The sequence below is a fragment of the Bufo gargarizans genome, chromosome 6, assembly GCF_014858855.1.
Source record: "Bufo gargarizans isolate SCDJY-AF-19 chromosome 6, ASM1485885v1, whole genome shotgun sequence".
NCBI classification, from domain to species: Eukaryota; Metazoa; Chordata; class Amphibia; order Anura; family Bufonidae; genus Bufo; species Bufo gargarizans.
In genome coordinates this window covers 42,927,421-42,943,847 of record NC_058085.1, presented here as the reverse complement: position 1 = coordinate 42,943,847, position 16,427 = coordinate 42,927,421, and the positions used below count along the sequence as shown (strand labels likewise).

The window sequence follows — 16,427 nt, the reverse complement described above, 5'->3', positions numbered from 1 at the left end:
GAGAGGTCACATCCGAAGGGAGAGAGCTGCAGGAGGCAGATAAGGGTGGGTAGGGTGTGTACCGCAAGAGGGGAGATGCTGGTGGGCATGGACTACCAGCATCACAAATTGCTGTGTATACAGATGTTGCCTGTGTGGCGGTATTAAGATGACCCTGTGGGAATCAAGACACCAGGAGGTTCTCCTACATGTGGTAGGACTGCACATCTTTTGAAACTTGTTGATCAATGATCAATCAGTTTTGGTTGGTTTAGTTAATGAGTTTTAATGAAATTTCTGAAAGTTTTATAACCATGTGAAACAAGTTTATTCTCAGGGCTGTATGAACTTTTCTTGCCATTCTCATTATGACGTGCTAGACTGCAGATAACTAAAACCCAACCGCTTAACATGTCTTCCCCGCCTAAACCAAATAACGACAGAGGCACATGTTTTGTGGAGTGAGGATCGGTCACAGCTTTATTTATCTTTTTTAACCATTTTCTTAACCAAAAACACCAAACTCTTATCACCAGAAACCACTTCCAGGAGTATGAGAAGCGATATGCCCCACAAAAACCACAGTGGGCAAGTCCGCCTTCTCCTCCGGTCTTAGTAATTTATTTCCACCGACCTCCAGCTGTGACTTAAACCATGACAACTGTAACAGAAAGAAATGTAAGAAAAACCATCATAGAGAAAACAATAAAAGGGACGGGAGGGTGGGAAAAATCCTGTTGACGGTGCAGGTGAAAAGAGACAGAGATGTGATAAGCCCTCCTATTTATTAACTCTAGGGGGAGGGACAGGAGAGACCATCTGATCTGAAGCTGAGAAAAAGGAGGGGTGAATAAGGGAGTGAACCAAATACTCAAACAGGCAGGCACAGTGCTAAAGGAAACGCCCCCCCCCCCCCCCCCTCTTCAGGAGAAACCACAATGCCGGCAGAAGACATGAGAGATTTAACACATGAGCTGCCAACAGTATCTGCAGTCAAAAACGCCCTCGCTATATTTTGTGGCGTTAACTATCTTGTGGACTTAATTTCATGTCAGTGATCTCTGACATTTGCAACATCAAAGAATGATCATCGGAAAAATGTAAGATAATATTATCCAAGATAAAGGCACGCAAATTAATTTAGCTGTAACCAGTATTGTGGAATAAAGAAACGTTCTTAAAGGGGTACTCCAGTATAGAAAACTTGATTTCTATTGAATGTATATGGTACAAAGTAAAGATCCTCAGCATACAATACTTAAATATTTTCATTAGTTTCCCTTACTGGTCCAAAATGTCGCCACTTACTGGTCCAAAATGTTTATAGCTCACTGTTTCCAGTTGCGACCTGTAGTTCAGCTTGCTGGTCGAGCATGCTCAGTTGCAGCACTAGTAGTTGTTGGAGGCTGTAACTAGGAACTAATGTGAGAGGCTCAGCAGTGAGGGAGCAAAATATGAGATGCACAAGCTGGGGAATACAGGTTGTGGAAAAAAGCCTGGAATAGATGTTACCAATGCAAGATGGGACCTGTAGTTGGCTACCCACAGGGGCTGTGACTGAAGCTAAATTCACTCTCAGGATACAGCTACAGGTAGCGCAAACACTGTGGTTTTAAGCTGTAGAATTGCATTTGTTAAAATTTACAACCTCCAGAAGGAGTAAAGTGGGTGACATTTAAAAGAATGTCCCATCCAGATGATGCAAAGAGCATCTGCGGCAGAATCTGCACATACCTTGACATGCAGTGCAGATTTTAAAACCACATCACGTCAATCTGTGTTGCGGATATCTGCCGCGGATCTCAACCTTTGCAATGCAAAAACCTGTAGAAATTCAGGAAGGAATTTTAGATTTTGTTGCTGCAGAATTCCAGCAGAAAATCTGCAGGGGATTCTCAACAGCCGAACAGGACAACAAAAGAGGCCATGATAAATGTTTAGGCTGTGGTGTTGCTCTGCGTGTAAGGACCCTGCAACTTTTCAAGTTCTTGTCCAGAATAAGCCTTTAAATTTCAAAGAAGTGAAATTACAAATATTTATTTCCTCAAGAAAAATGCTAAATGACACATTTTAGAAAAGATGCTGATGAAGATGAGAGCTTCTGGCTCTTCCTTCTGGTTTTGACAATAAATTTACTTGCAGTCCACTTTTCAACATCACCTTGGACAATTCTCTCCATAACCACCAGCCATGAACGACGCCTCCAATGGTGAATTATTTCAAAAGTGAAACCAAGGTCTTCAAAATTTTGTAAGGATACAGCCACACAGGATTCCCTGATTTGTAGTTTTAAAAGCCAAAATCAGGAGTGATTCATAAATAGGGTATAAGGTATAAAGAAGGGTACGACTTCTCCTTTTTTGGATTTTCTCCTGGTTTTGGCTTTGAAAATGGCACCAAGAAACCTGAGAGTGTGGCTGTACCCTAACTGTGGACCCAAACATCCCCTAGTATTGCTAAATATCTCGTTTTAATTAACAGAGAGAGTTCTCTGAGGTTTGTTATCAGGAAAGAGGTTATACTGCCCCTTTAAGATTACTGGATCAACTTGGTAGCCTGACCAGATAAACAAACTTCTGTAAAGTATTGACTATGACCCAAGAGGAGTGCTCCAGATACAATAGGGCTCTTAATTATAGGGATTACTAACTGCATAATAGGGTAAAGCAGTTTAAGCTTCCTCATTCCTCTGAACAAGGTCCCCCACAGGAACAACTTGCATTCCATGGCAATCCCAAACAACATTTACATACTCTGTGTATACAGTAGGTGGTGACCTGTCAAACACCTCTCCTCCACTCTTCAAGTTACAGCCTTCAACAACTGCTAGTGCTGCAACTGAGCATGCTCGACCAGCAAGCAGAACTACAATCCATAACCCAAGGGAACCGGCTCTAAACATCTTGGACCAGTGAGTGGTGAGCTGTGGTCAGAGAACTTCTCTCCTCCAGTCCTGGAAGGTGTCACCAGAACAATAAGTTTGAGTTCTTCAGATATTCTTGCGCTTACATCTTTCCATGTTTTCATACATTCCTGACCCAAGTTACCTAGCTATATAAACTTCGGTTATTGAACATACATGAGGAGAACTTAGCTACTTCCACCCTCAGAAAGCGATAGTTTGAATGAAACTTTCCGTCAGTTCTAATTTTTCAACTTTAAACCTTTGGTCAAATGTGTTTTTCATGCGCAAATCATTTAGTTTAGGATATATCTGCACATTGAGAATAATGGGAAGGAAGATTTTGTGTGATTAACTACCACAAAGTGTTTACAGAGGGGAAGAAGTTGGGAGTGACCCAGTGATAGAGGCATTAGCACCCTAAGAGCTAATATGGCTGACAGTAGCTGAGACAAATATTCCCAGTCCTCATCAATTGCAGCAGTCTGGAGCAAAAACATCAGCACCAAGAAAAGAAAGACTATGCTTAGCAACTGGCCTTAAGGCTCAAAAAAGCCCAGGACTATCCTGTTCTCTGGTTAGAGGTAGTGTTTAAGCACAAGTCTGATGACTGCTTGAAGTCTCTATGGTTTTCAGTGTCCATTTATACAGCAGATGTATACGTTATAGTGGGTTTGAGTGGTCTGTGGTTACAGCTTCTTTGTTGATCCATCCTGGCAAATCACCATCATCTTTTACTTGTCATACTTACTGTAAAATGTAAATATTTAAAGCTGAGGACATTTTGACATGAAAAAGTTTTAATTTGCAGTCTTCATTTCTTTATTTTCATCTTCACTTTCCGACTCCCTAATATACGTCTCAGGCTTCTCTCATGTGGATGTATCCCTCTAAAATAGGTAACATGCACCTGGTTATTTAATGGCAATCTCTCTTGGGCAGTGGCGTACTGTACATAGAGAAGTTAGGTCCCCCAAACAGGACAGAAGGGTTTCTGCCTAAATCCTTTTCAATAACCCTTGGGCCATTCTTCCACTGCGTGAATTTGATAAAAGTTGTTCCTTTAGAGCAGGGGTGAGGAACCTCCGGCCCGCAGGACAATTTCATGTGGCCCCCGACCCCTGCCAGAGCATATTGTGAAAATGCTAATAACCGCCTTCATTATGGAAGTGGTCATTAGCATGCGGGATCCACAGGAAGATGAGAACAGTGCTGCACTGGCTGTCCTCACCTTCCCTGGTCTTCTTCCGGACCCACGCTGTGTCCTGACACGTACAGTGTCAGAATGTAGTGCACATAGACGCGCACTATGACCTGTGCGGCGGGAAGAAGACCAGGGAGGGTAAGTGAATCTGCGTCGTCCGGAGCTGGAGAGGTAAGTTTATTTATTTATTTTAAATGTCTGATCTGAGGTCTGATTGGGGCTGATCTAAGGGTGGGGAGGGTCTGTTCTGAGGCTATGGGGTCTGATGAGGGCTGATCTGAGCCTGGAACTGGTGGTCTGATGTGAGGCTGGGGGTCTGATGTGAGGCTGGGGTGTCTGATCTGAGGCTGGGGGCTCTAAAGAGGGTCTGATCTGAGGCTGGGGGTCTGATGGGGGCTGATCTAAGGCTAGGGAGGGTCTGATGGGAGCTGATCTGGGGCTAGGGAGGGGCTGACGGAAGCTGATCTGCGGTTGGGAGGTCTGATGGGGGTCTAATCTGAGGCTGATGTAGGCTGGGGGGGTCTGATAGGAGGCTGATGGAGGTGGGGGGCAGATCTTAGGCTAAGAAAGGGACAAAGACAGGAACTGTTGCGAAGAAAGGGGCAGGGATAGTGAAAGCTGGATGAACCCCTCTCTGGACCCCTCTGGGTTTAGCTTGGCTGCCATTACTGCCAAATAAAGAACTTAATATATAACATTCTCAATTTAAAAATTACCGTAGACTTTTATAGGTGGTCAAAATGGTGCCTGTACTATATGTAATATATAATGTAGGCGCCATTTTATGCTGCAAAAATACAGCGCTCTAGGTTTTTTTAATTGAAGCGCAATTTCTGTAACTTACCCCTAAGCCACTTATATGTTTGACCAAATATAGCAGTCCATTTGTTTGGTTGAGAATTTTATATGGCCCCCGAAGGATGCTACAAATATGCAAATGGCCCTCGACAGCAAAAAAGTTCCCCACCCCTGCTTAAGAGAGTATAGTCCTGATTAAGTTTTCACCTCCAGTAGAAGAGGAGATAATCCTAACTAAGACTGTGCCCCCTCTTGCCCTGGGCCCCATAGCAGTCACATGGTTTGCCACTATGGTAGTTACGCCCCTGCTCTTGGGGTGTGGGTTCCACCTAAATCCACCTAGGAAATCCAATTTTCGAGAAGAGTCCAAGGCAGCACTAAATGAAATAGAATCTGCCTATCTGAAGCAAATAAGCCTAAAACCAGGGTTGTACTTAGCCTTTCTGCTGCCTGAGGTGAAAACTAAAACAGCGCCCCAACCCCCCAATGCCAATTTTTTAACTTTACCCCTTCCCTCCAGGCATACTGTTAAAGACATTCTTGAAAAACATTACATACAGAGCTACAAAACATACAGGGTAATACAGCGCCACATACTGTGCCCACTGTGCTTCCAAGTACTGCAGATAATCCCCCTTCTGCTGCCACCCTCTTGTCTCTACCTGGTGCTGCCTGAGGCAATCGCCTCAACTCGCCTCATTGGTGGTGCACCGCTGCCTAAAACAGCCCTACCAGTAATACATGCTGAATATGAGGTTTGTGTGTCCAGGATGCTGCTGCCTTCATTAGCTCTCCTGTGTCAGGGCAGCCTTTTTTCATGGGTTGATTCCTCCTTCTCCTGCCCATGATGAGGGATCTCTTCTACCTTGTGCTCACAGGCAGTAATCCTGAGGAGTGCTTATACCCCTCCCCCCAAACCTGCTGTGAGTTATCACCTCTCTGTGCACTAATGCACAGCCACAGCCTATGTAATTCCCACCCTGTGTACTTTCCACGCTATCTATACTCTGATACTGTGATATTCCCTCCTTAAGACATGGATACTTCCGCTCCTTCTGAACTGCACTATACAACCTCCTCCCCCTCGCTGCTGCTGTTTGTAATGCTGAGAGAAGGGAGGAGGAGAGCAGAAAGTCAAGGCACAGCAAGAATTAGCAGGACAGCCAGCTAGAGGAAGGATTTACACAGAGGAAGCAAAAAACGAATGAAACAATGCAGTACAAAGTTGTTCATAGACTTTAAAGGGACACTCCAGGGAAATCTTAAATTCATTTGTAATTCACATGGGGTAAATGTGTCTTATTCCCAAATTATCAGCTTATTGAATTATGCACAGAAACACTGACGATACTGAAGACCCAGTATCATTCTGCAATTAGAGTGTCAATCACATGATACAAAGGAGGACCATAACGGAGCAGGTAATTCAGGAATAAAGTGCCTGATGAGCAAATTACCAGTACTATCATATACCTCATGTAAATTACTAATGAAACAGATGACAAAATCTTCCCCGGAGCGCCACCTTAACACCCTCAGGGACAATACATTGCCAAATGAGGGGCTTTTTATTTGCGTTTTCCCGGGCGCCACACTGCAGGGGGGGCGCGGCTGTCCGCTGGGCTGGCACAAGTTAAATCGAGCCTGACGCTGTGTTTTTTTTTTCTTCACACAGTGTCCGGCTGCAGAGCAGAGTGAGGAGGGGAGGCGGGGCATCCACAGCAGTTCCGATAGGCTCTGCAGAGTGCAGAGTCCCACCCTGTGTAATTAGGTGAGAGGAGGGGAGATTATTATATTAATAACAAAGAGGGGGACATTATATTAATAACAAAGAGGGGGCCATTATATTAATACTAAAGAGGGGGCTATTATATTAATAATAAAGAGGAGGCCATTATATAATTAATAAAGAGGGGGCCATTATATTAATAATAAAGAGGGGCCATTATATTATTAACAAATATTATATTATTAACAAAGAGGGGGACATTATATTAATAATAAAGAGGGGCCATTATATTATTAACAAAGAGGGGGCTATTATATTATTAACAAAGAGGGGGACATTATATTAATAATAAAGAGGGGGCCATTATAATATACAGGGGAAATAATATTATGGGGAATGGATGACTATCTGTTTGGCTCTAGCACAGTATTGGGGGGCAGCAGGATGAGTTGTTGAGACACCAGGAAGGAGAGGAAGATAGTAAAGTGAGGAACCTAAAACAATTTCTGTGAAACTCTGCAGAGACGAGAAGCGGCTGAAAGAAGGTATCATGGCGGTCTTATCTCTGAATGAAGACGTTGAGGAAAGATTACATCACAGGAGACGTCACTGGATGTAACAGGTATGGGGCGGTATTCTACTGTAATAATAATGTCCATGCACATATCTGTTTCACAGTAGGGTTGGGGGAGGAGATTGAGAATATGGCCCATACTGCCGCATTCGGCCCCAGACTTCAGGTCACACTGTGTGTGTTCTGAATTCTGGGGGCTTACACCCATCTACTACATTATCTGTACTTAGAGTTATCACTGTGTTATCTGTGGTGTTACATAGGACCGCTAGTGATCTACTACAGTATCTGTTATTTTTGGCTTGCCCCGGGTGCTGGCAACCCATGCTACGCCACTGTGCTGAGGGCCTCCTCCTGACATGCAGCTAGATAGTCCAGGCTTCTAGTTGCCACCAGGAGGCTAGTGGAGAAGTACAGCCTGCCCAGAGACCCTGAATCCAGAATAAGTAACCCCAGTAGTAGGGATGGACCTCCTGGGAGAAACCTGCAGCCACCTTCCACCCAGCAGTGCCAGTGCAACCAGCTCAGATAAGTAAGCTGACGGGCAGAGGTACTATAAAGTGAGAGCAAGGGTCAATACGGGAGGAAGATTGCGTACCAAGGATTAAAGCCAGCATTTAGGCATCCGGGCCTTGGGATACAGCCAGACAGAATAGCTGTGGGATAGCACAGCCTGGTCTGTGAAGCATAAATTGTTTACCCTCCAAGTATCTTGCAAGATTATACCTGCCATTGTTGAGAAATAAGCCTGCTTGTGAAATATATGACAAAAGGGACTGCATTACCATCTTGTATGTACAAAGTTGGACTGTTACCAGTAAAACAACGTTTGGTTTACCATACCATCTGTGTACCTCACTTATTGCTACTGGAAACCGGTGTGCCACCGTTACAGGCGCTGGCGTCACGATCCTTAAAGGGACCTTGCCCCAGGCACTCAAAACACCTGCAACATCCAGGGCACCTCATCCACCATCAGGCCTGGTCCCTATATACAGAGTGTGCCCCAGAGGAACTTGTGTCTACCTCTCCTTCACTGCCACATGCCTGCCCAGGGTTCTCGTCCAAACAGTGAGTAACCCTCGATTAGCCATAACCGTGACCTCACAATCGCAATACCCTGCAGGTCTGGCGTGCTGCTTTAGATACAGCAGCACAGTGTTACCTATGATAGTCTTAGATACAGCCGTCCAGCATCACAATGTTACACGATAGTCTTAGATACGGCCGCTCAGCAGCACAGTGTTACCCATAATAGTCTTAGATACAGCAGCACAGTGTTACACATGATAGTCTTAGATACTGCCGTCCAGCAGCACAGTGTTACCCATAATAGTCTTAGATACAGCAGCACAGTGTTACACATGATAGTCTTAGATACTGCCGTCCAGCAGCACAGTGTTACCCATAATAGTCTTAGATACAGCAGCACAGTGTTACCCATAATAGTCTTAGATACAGCAGCACAGTGTTACCCATAATAGTCTTAGATACAGCAGCACAGTGTTACACATAATAGTCTTAGATACAGCCGCTCACCACGGTGCTTCCTGGTATTTATTATATTATTATGGCTTAGGATGAGTCGTGACCACTTCTCTTTTGCTTTCTTTCTTAATGTTTCCTATAGTACACAGTTTGACTTCAGCTTTGGATATATGTATAATGCTTGCTATGCCAAAATTCTCAGTATCACTTCTCGTTTTACTATTCTGACTGGTTTCTGTTCCTGTTTATCACTACCACTTTCTTGGGCTTTTTTTTTTTACAGCTGGACCATCTTGTGACAGGTGCGCTAACCCTGCACCTTGGCCTTTTATATTTTTCGCACTTTCTAATTTTCCAGCTGTTGCCTGGTGATGTTATTTTCTTACATAGTTAACAGAACCAACCTGGGTGACAACCACTATTCACAGCCATTACAATGCTCCTAGGGGTTGTCACCCAGCTTTCTAGTCAGTACAGAGATGTGTGTTAGGGTCTTCACAAAGGGTCCCCGCAGTTCTCATGGGCTGTCCCTCATTACAAGGCTCATCCCCACTCTGCTGTGGCGGCTGCAATTCCAGGCTGTGCCAATGGAGCGGCGCTGCTTGTGGTTTACTTATTGGAGAGTATCATGTTCTTTATTTAGTGCTCCTCCCAGGACCTGATTTCTGATCCACAGACTCCACAGACTCTTCATGTTTTTCATTTTACCTCCCTCAGGAATTGGTTTTGGGAGACGGGAATCTCCTGAACAGCAGGAGACTGCGCTGTAGAGAACCCTTGTCTTTCAGACAGTTTATTAAGGGTTAAAGGGCCCCTACAACTATAGTGCATTATAAAAGTGCAGCGGTATTCACTATGTTTCCGTATTCTAAAAAAATTAGCATATTGTGATAAAGTTCATTATTTTCTGTAATGTACTGATAAACATTAGACTTTCATATATTTTAGATTCATTACACACAACTGAAGTAGTTCAAGCCTTTTATTGTTTTAATATTGATGATTTTGGCATACAGCTCATAAAAAACCAAAAATCCTATCTCAAAAAATTAGCATATCATGAAAAGTTTCTCTAAACGAGCTATTAACCTAATCATCTGAATCAACTAATTAACTCTAAACACCTGCAAAAGATTCCTGAGGCTTTTAAAAACTCCCAGCCTGGTTCATTACTCAAAACCGCAATCATGGGTAAGACTGCCGACCTGACTGCTGTCCAGAAGGCCATCATTGACACCCTCAAGCAAGAGGGTAAGACACAGAAAGAAATTTCTGAACGAATAGGCTGTTCCCAGAGTGCTGTATCAAGGCACCTCAGTGGGAAGTCTGTGGGAAGGAAAAAGTGTGGCAGAAAACGCTGCACAACGAGAAGAGGTGACCGGACCCTGAGGAAGATTGTGGAGAAGGACCGATTCCAGACCTTGGGGGACCTGCGGAAGCAGTGGACTGAGTCTGGAGTAGAAACATCCAGAGCCCCCGTGTACAGGCGTGTGCAGGAAATGGGCTACAGGTGCCGCATTCCCCAGAAACAGCGGCAGAAGCGCCTGACCTGGGCTACAGAGAAGCAGCACTGGACTGTTGCTCAGTGGTCCAAAGTACTTTTTTCGGATGAAAGCAAATTTTGCATGTCATTCGGAAATCAAGGTGCCAGAGTCTGGAGGAAGACTGGGGAGAGGGAAATGCCAAAATGCCTGAAGTCCAGTGTCAAGTACCCACAGTCAGTGATGGTCTGGGGTGCCATGTCAGCTGCTGGTGTTGGTCCACTGTGTTTTATCAAGGGCAGGGTCAATGCAGCTAGCTATCAGGAGATTTTGGAGCACTTCATGCTTCCATCTGCTGAAAAGCTTTATGGAGATGAAGATGTCATTTTTCAGCACGACCTGGCACCTGCTCACAGTGCCAAAACCACTGGTAAATGGTTTACTGACCATGGTATTACTGGGCTCAATTGGCCTGCCAACTCTCCTGACCTGAACCCCATAGAGAATCTGTGGGATATTGGGAAGAGAAAGTTGAGAGACGCAAGACCCAACACTCTGGATGAGCTTAAGGCCGCTATCGAAGCATCCTGGGCCTCCATAACACCTCAGCAGTGCCACAGGCTGATTACCTCCATGCCACGCCGCATTGAAGCAGTCATTTCTGATTCCCGACCAAGTATTGAGTGCATAACTGAACATAATTATTTGAAGGTTGACTTTTTTTGTATTAAAAACACTTTTCTTTTATTGGTCGGATGAAATATGCTAATTTTTTTAGATAGGAATTTTGGGTTTTCATGAGCTGTATGCCAAAATCATCAATATTAAAACAATAAAAGGCTTGAACTACTTCAGTTGTGTGTAATGAATCTAAAATATATGAAAGTCTAATGTTTATCAGTACATTACAGAAAATAATGAACTTTATCACAATATGCTAATTTTTTTAGGACCTGTGTATATATATATATATATATATATATATATATATATATATAGCAAAAAGGCAGCACAAAATTAGTAAAAAATGAAGAAAATGCTATTATTCACCCATGTGGATACGCAACGTTTCATCTCAACACTAGAGACTTTCTCAAGCTCTAGATACAGCAGCTCATCCGACAGTATCACACATGATAGGCTCAGATACACCAGCTCAGCATACAGTATCACACCACAGACTTAGATACACAACTCAGCTGACAGTATCACACATGATAGGCTTAGATACACAGCTCAGCACACAGTATCACACCACAGACTTAGATACACAACTCAGCTGACAGTATCACACATGATAGGCTTAGATACACTACTCAGTTGACAGTATCTCGCATCATAGGTTTTGATACACAGTAAGACTAGATACACAGCTAAACAAATGGTATCACAAATATCAGGCTTAGATACATTCAGGGGCGTAACTAGAAGTGACTGGGCCCCACAGCAAATATTTGTAAGGACCCCCCTCAGCGTGCTTCGCACCTCCCTCCTCCTGTGTAAACCCCACTCCTTTGGCACAGTGTAGCGGTATACTGTATATTGTGGGGCACAGTGTAGAGGTATACTGTATATTGTGTGGCACAGTGTAGTGGTATACTGTATATTGTGGGGCACAGTGTAGCTGTATACTGTACATTGTGGGGCACAGTGTAGAGGTTTACTGTACATTGTGGGGCACAGTGTAGTGGTATACTGTATATTGTGTGGCACAGTGTAGCGGTATACTGTACATTGTGGTGCACAGTGTAGGCTATATGTGTATAACATAGACATATTTCACATGAAAACTTACTTGGCTTGAAAAAATATGAGACTTCTACTGTTAGAGCTGGCTAAGTGTACATCTATACACATGACAGCTGCTCATATATAGAGATATAGCAGAGCTGAGTGTGCTGGGACAGCTGTCATATACAGATATAGCAGTGCTAGGTGTGTTGGGGGCAGCTGTCATGTGTGTAGATGTACACTTAGCCAGCTATAACAGTAGAAGTCTCATATTTTTTCAATCAGTTGTAATGCAGCCTTTATGGCTGTGTGGGTTAATGCTTTGCCTCTGATACACTTGCCATTGGAGGTTGTAGGTTCGAATCCCAGACACACCAGGAGACTTTAGCAGACAGTAAGATTAGATCACATTAGGGTACTTTCACACTTGCGTTTTTCTTTTCCGGCATAGAGTTCCGTCACAGGGGCTCTATACCGGAAAATAACTGATCAGGCATATCCCCATGCATTCTGAATGGAGAGTAATCCGTTCAGTTTGCATCAGGATGTCTTCAGTTCAGTCGTTTTGACTGATCAGGCAAAAGAGAAAACCGTAGCATGCTACGGTTTTATCTCCGGCGAAAAAAACTGAAGACTTGCCTGAATGCCGGATCCGGCATTTTTTTCCATAGGAATGTATTAGTGCCGGATCCGGCATTCCAAATACCGGAATGCCGGATCCGTCCTTCCGGTCTGCGCATGCGCAGACCTTTAAAAATGAAAAAAAAAAAAAAAAAACGGATCCGTTTTGCCTGATGACACCGGAAAAACGGATCCGGTATTGCAATGCATTTTTCTGACTGATCAGGCATTTTTCTGACTGATCAGGATCCTGATCAGTCTGAAAAATGCCTGATCAGTCAGAAAAAATGACATCCGTTTGCATACAGTTTGCCTGATCAGGCAGTCAGTTCAGGCAACGGAACTGCCTGCCGGAATCAAGCAACGCAAGTGTGAAAGTGCCCTTAGCTGTGAAGGGGCCCTGAACACGATATTTAACTAACTTGAAAATAAACTGGCTCAGCAGAGAGTATAGCACTCAAGAAGAGTGGTTATACCAGATAAGAAGGTGGTATCCCACATAATAGATTACAAAGTTGTGAAGGCAATTGTCATTGGATACTACAGTGTATTGATTTGATCATCATTTCATAAAGAAATGCAAAATAAAATGCAAAATAAACTAAGAGGTTGCGCTGAGTTTACCTTGCTTCCATGTGTCTCAGGTGTGAGTTGAATCTGCAAGTGTAGCCTGGTGACAGAGCTGAGCTGCTTCCTGTGCGGTGTCCCCTCCCTGCCAGGAGCCCGAGGATATTTGCTGCACAAGTCACAGGTGTTCAGATGAAGGTACACTGACCAAATGTGAAGGTTATCCGAATCGTCCCCAAACCCCTGTGCAGCCGCCTCTGATCTTTCTCTATGCAACTTTGCATCCGTGGTTTTCTTATCAGCTATTTCAGCAAAGGGAAAGTTTTCTTGGAAGTTTCCCAGACAGAGCACCAGGATTATAGCAGGATGTATGGAAAGACAAATAAAATGTTATCCTGCATGCAGGCACTTGATATCTGCCCTCCTATGTCATGCACTAAAAGTAGAAGGGTGGAAATGAAAAGGAGCCTATGATCAGATGGATCTTTTCATAAATTGGGGCACTTATTTAGTGCCCTCATCACAGTAAGCTATGGGGGATGGGATCTAAAATAAACATTGGGACTGCATGTAAAAGGTATTCCATGAACTCATATGATCCCCCTAAGCCGAATTATCCCAGATACGACAGGGAGAGATTGCGGGCTCGTCTATTTTCGGAAGACACATAAGAGTGAATGGAGAGGACCCTGTGCAAGAGTGGTATGCAGTTCTTGAAATGGATTGGGTCCTAGAGGTGGGACCGGTACCTATCAGACATTTGTGACATATTCTATCATATGCCATAAATGTCACAAATGGGACAACTTCTTTCATTGCTTAATGTAAAATGACCTAAGTGTCCATCATTTGCTTGTAATAAATGTATGGAGCAGGCTCATGAGCTGAACCCATATGAGGCAGGTGCCAATTGCATAATAACAGGCATCCAGCTGCAATGACCAGGATTGTAGATGACTCCGATCCCAGTCATTTAACCCCTCAGATGCTGCAACTGTGGTCCCTGAGAGGTTAGACAGAGAGAGCTCCCTCTGTCCTCCGATCGGCGCTCCCACTGTGAAATCACGAGTTCTGATCAGTTGCTTTGGCAACCCATAGCCTTGTGAAGGCGCCCATGCCTGCCATAGGAATCTCGGTGTTACACCCTGCCTGCAGCAAGGCTTAATAGGAAGCCCCTAAAAATCTCATAAAATAGTACACTATTGCATTGTATGGTAAAAGCAATCAGAGGATTGCATGTTCCCAAAAGGAGACTAAGGGCTCTTTCACACCTGCGTTCTTTTCTTTTCTTCCGGCATAGAGTTCCGTCGTCGGGACGTTTTTTGGCCGGAGAAAATACCGCAGCATGCTGCGCTTTTTGCTCCGGCCAAAAATCCTGAAGACTTGCCGCAAGGCCGGATCCGGAATTAATGCCCATTGAAAGGCATTGATCCGGATCCGTCCTTAAGCTAAACGTCGTTTCTGAATGGTTACCATGGCTGCCGGGACGCTAAAGTCCTGGCAGCCATGGTAAAGTGTAGTGGGGAGCAGTATACTTACCGTCTGTGCGGCTCCCGGGGCGCTCCAGAGTGACGTCAGGGCGCCCCAAGCGCATGGATCACGTGATCGCATGGCACGTCATCCATGCGCATGGGGCGCTCTGACATCACTCTGGAGCGCCCCGGGAGCCGCGCGGACTGTAAGTATACTGCTCCCCCGCTCCCCACTACTACTATGGCAACCAGGACTTTAATAGCGTCCTGGCTGCCATAGTAACACTGAACGCATTTTGAAGACGGATCCGTCTTCAAATGCTTTCAGTACACTTGCGTTTTTCCGGATCCGGCGTGTAATTCCGGCAAGTGGAGTACACGCCGGATCCGGACAACGCAAGTGTGAAAGAGGCCTTAAATAACAGACAAAAAAAAAAAAAAAAGATTTTTTAAAATCATAAAATGTGCAAAAATATTTAACATTTCCAATTTTAGCCATATGAATAAAAAAAATAAACACAGTTGGTATCACAAATGTTCAAACTATTAAAATATAAAAATGATGTACAGAAATGAATTAGTCATGTCACAGATATAATGAAAAAAAGTCCATGTATATCACTAGCTGCACACATGTCTGAGTGGACATGGGCTCCCTGAGTTATTGGGGCGCCAGAGCATCTGCTGTGCCTGCCACCCTGGTAGTTAGGCCTATGTGGTCAATATTTTATGCATGCAACAATGAAATGAAGTCCTTTCTGAACTCCACCTCCTGACTCCAGATTTGTTTAGTCCATCTTCTTCAGGGATGTTCTGAGGGATGTTCTGTCTTCATACACGTTCACACAGTGTACAGTCTGACATTCAGCATAAACCATTCCTGTCTTCCAAATAAGAGGACTGTTTTTTATAGTCTAACTTGTTTATTGGCAAAACAGGATTGTTTGGTAAGGCTACTTTCACACTAGCGGCAGGACGGATCCGACAGGCTGTTCACCCTGTCGGATCCGTCCTGCCGCTATTTCGCCGTGCTGCCGGATCGCTGCTCCATCCCCATTGACTATAATGGGGACAAGGGCAGAGCTCCTGCGCAGCACAGCAGTGCACGGCAAAAGGCTGCCAGACTAAAAGTACTGCATGTCCGAGTTTTTAGGCCTATCACCGCAAGCTGCCGTGCTGCGCCGGAGCTCCTCCCCCGTCCCCATTATAGTCAATGGAGACAGAGCGGCAGCCCGGCGGCACGGCAAAATAGTGGCAGGACGGATCCAAAAGGATGAACAGCCTGTCGGATCTGTCCTGCCGCTAGTGTTAAAGTACCCTAAAACTACAAGAATATAAATACTGTAACATGTATCGGTATTAAGCATGGATAGCATGCACTATAACATTACATTGACACTGAAGCACATGGTAAAATGGCTGCATGTACATAGGATTACATGTCTAGCTAGCAGTAGTAACAACTCCCTGAGTTACAATATAACTAGCTGAACAGCTCTGCATAACACAATATACCTGAAACAAAGGTAGACCTGTCACCAGATATGATTTTACAAGGATGGTGGAGTTTAAGAAGGAGATATGCAAAAGGACAGCTCTGCTGATTTGTCCTGGAGACTGGAGACTACTCTTTCCCAGGATGCTTTTAACTCCCACAATGCAGTGCACCACCCAGAATGCAGCAGTCTTTGTAACAGAAAAACAAGGTGTAATACAACTTGACACCGCTAGATGGTGCTATAACCACACTGACCACTTGAGAAATACCAAGACTCTGGCAGAATGAACTAGAATCATTTTCTAACCCTGCTGGGAAGAACACTCCCTGTCTGGCGTCAACAGACGCCACTACTAGGTCCTTCATTCTTAGCAACCCATTTT

The 16,427-nt window shown here is 44.3% G+C and overlaps 1 protein-coding gene across 2 annotated transcripts in view; it reads right to left on the bottom strand.

Annotated features, from left to right (window-relative positions):
- PIK3R6 (phosphoinositide-3-kinase regulatory subunit 6) overlaps nucleotides 1–13,297 on the bottom strand; it is a 96,149-nt gene extending 82,852 nt beyond the window's left edge. For both annotated transcript variants that reach the window (XM_044298778.1, XM_044298777.1), the window contains exon 1: nucleotides 13,132–13,297. The gene's annotated coding sequence lies outside the window, so the exon portion shown is untranslated. The remainder of the gene's footprint in view (nucleotides 1–13,131) is intronic.
- Between the last annotated feature and the right edge of the window lie 3,130 nt (nucleotides 13,298–16,427).